Raw genomic sequence first — 2,796 nt, forward strand, 5'->3', positions numbered from 1 at the left:
GGCACATAACAACAACAACAACATTGTATTTTAAATAAAAAAATTGTCATATTTAAGTAACTTCTTTCTCTTTTTTATTTTATTGTGCTTTGGGTACAAATTTACAGAGTAAATTTGTTTTACATTCGACAGCTCATGCACATTTGATTTCATGCCCCGATTACCATCCCCGACCATAACAAACTCTCCTTCCCTCTAGTGCCTGTGACTACCCCTCTCTGTGCCCTTCTTAGCTATGTGCTGTCTTTATTTTTTATTGTGGAAAAAAAATATGTAGCAAAACACTTGCCATGTCAACAGTCTTCATATGTACAATTCAGTGATATTAATTATGTTTATCGTATTGCTCAACCATCAACATTATCCATTTCCAAATTTTTCTATCATCCTTTTAATTGACTTCTTTGTCTTATTGAATTCTAAGAGTTTTGGATTTGGATACAAGGCCTTTGTCAGATATATATTATTGCAAATAATTTCTGTCAGTCTGTGGCTTACGTTTTCGTTTTCTTAATGATATCTTTCAAAGAGGAGCAGTTTTACATTTTGATGAAGTCCAGTTTACCTAATTTTTCTTTTATGCGTCATGCCTTTTGTTTTGCCATCTAGGAATCTTTGCCTCCTCTTCAAAAATTTCCTCTCTCTCTCTCTATTTATTTATTTTTTTCTGCAAGTTTGAATTTTTTTGACCTTTACATTTAGGTCTATATTCTGTTCTCAAAGTCTTTTAACTTCCAAAACTCAGAAAGGATTTCCACATTGAAAGCTGAGGAGTGGCTGATTCCATAGACTCCTCAGGATGAGTGTAGGGACAACTTTTCAACAGCGTTTGTCTTCTTTTGAGGTCCTCAGTGCACTTGGGATCAACCTCCAGTAGTGCTTGTGTCATATCTCTGGAAATGCAGAACTGCAGAGTAACATTTAATGAGGGCCTCTCAAAGGCCATGGAGATCACTAGCTATGTGAATACAGAGTAGCCATTTGGCCTCTCTGCCAGTTATGCTTTCATCTGTAAAATGGAGATGATAAGACCTATCCTGCAGAGCTGTTGCCAGGATGCAATGAGAGTGTGTATATTAAAAAAGCACTGACTGGCTTTTACTCACCGAAGGCCCTCAATAAGTAGCAGATTCTCTTGTCGTTGCTGATGTGTTGCTTCAGCATTACTTGAAGGCCATGCAGATGGCCTGGCCTGGGTTTTTATAAAACTGTGTTGATGGCATGTGTTGATGACTCTCTGCAAGCTCATTTGAACCGTTTTTAAAATAGAGCTCCTGCTATATTTGACGGGTCACTTGTCTGGTATGAAAGGACTTTTAGGGCCATGCTGATAAAGCAACTAAGCATGGCTCGGGCGTCACCACCAGTCAGCTATGAGTCAGGGTATGCTTTGAAGTGCTTCTTGTAAGGGTTTAAAAAACGAATAAACAGAATTATCTGTTTATTCTCTAGAGCAGGGACAGATGGGAGTTTTAGGAAGGCTTTGCTCTTTGCACAGTCAGTTTATGTGGCCACATTATTTCCTCTCTAGCCTTTCAAAGAATCAGAGAGTGTGTCACTAAGGGTAATTCAATAGCGGAAATAGGACAGAGCTGCTTATAGGTATATTTTAAGGCTTAGAGTTTTATGCTTTGGACTTAATTTCCCCTTACATTTTACCCATTGCAAATAAATAAAAATTCTTTCCAGAACTACTTCTGGAAAGTAGTGTTTTAATGCTAGGAATTCTGATTGAGTACTTGGTTTAGCTAGCCCTGTGTACACAATGACAACACACTAACCCACTAGTTAAGTTATGCCACCCTTCTGTTGCCTCAGTTTTTTCATCAGTAAAGTGAGAGTAATAATGCTTCACATACCTGTTGTGAGGATTAAATTAGTTATTACAAATGAAGTTTGTAGTTTATTTTGAAGAGTGCCAAGTACATGGTAATAAACACTATTATATAAGTGCTATTTATTATTATCATTGTTTTATTACACTTGAAATTGCTTCTTTTTTTCTTCTGTATGTGTGCACACACATAGAGTAGCTGGCTGGCTGTTTGGGAGGGTCTTATCTGCATTTATATTTTTTCTTTGATCAAGTGAGTGTCTGTTTTGGAAGTTCTTAACTAGTAGTGATTAGCAATTAACCGTAGCCAAGTTTTAACCTTTATTTAATGTACTGATTTTTTTTTTTTTTTTTTTGCTTCAATGACATTTTGTGGCTTCTTTCCCCCCTCCTAGCAAGTTCTTGAGAGTTTCAGGAAGTTTTTGTTGAGCAGATCAAAGGAACATTAATTCCTGTTACATCCTGGTAAAATGTACCTCTTCTTAGCACTTCTTAGCACTTTGTGTCCTCCCACTGTGTTCTCCCCTCCCTTCTCTGCCCCATTCAATTGGTCTGATCACTCAAGCCTAAGCCACTTCCTCTTGACCCACTAAAATATTGCTCAAGTCAAAGCAGCTGGAGAAGTGGGAAAAGTGTAAGCATGTGGTTAGGAGGAGAGGAAGGGAAGAGGCCAGTAGTTCAGCTCCAAAGTGTCAGAGAAGACTAAAAGTGAGTAAGCTGTGATGGAGAGGGCTAGGGCGTTATAGCAAGGTGTTAGATTTCTTATCCCACACTGCATTCAGGAAAACATGATCACTGAGAAGAGGAGGACCAGGGCTGAGGGTTGTATTTAGAACCTCAATCATAATCTTCTCACCCCAGAGTGGTAAAGGCAAAGGCTGCCACTGCACTCTGGTTCAGAAGTCACAGATGCATGGACATGTGACCAGTGCAATCACACAGGTCCTCATGCTCTTTGTACA

The sequence above is a fragment of the Orycteropus afer genome, unplaced genomic scaffold, assembly GCF_000298275.1.
Source record: "Orycteropus afer afer isolate SDZICR_OR568_19922 unplaced genomic scaffold, OryAfe1.0 scaffold00341, whole genome shotgun sequence".
Classification (NCBI taxonomy): Eukaryota; Metazoa; Chordata; class Mammalia; order Tubulidentata; family Orycteropodidae; genus Orycteropus; species Orycteropus afer.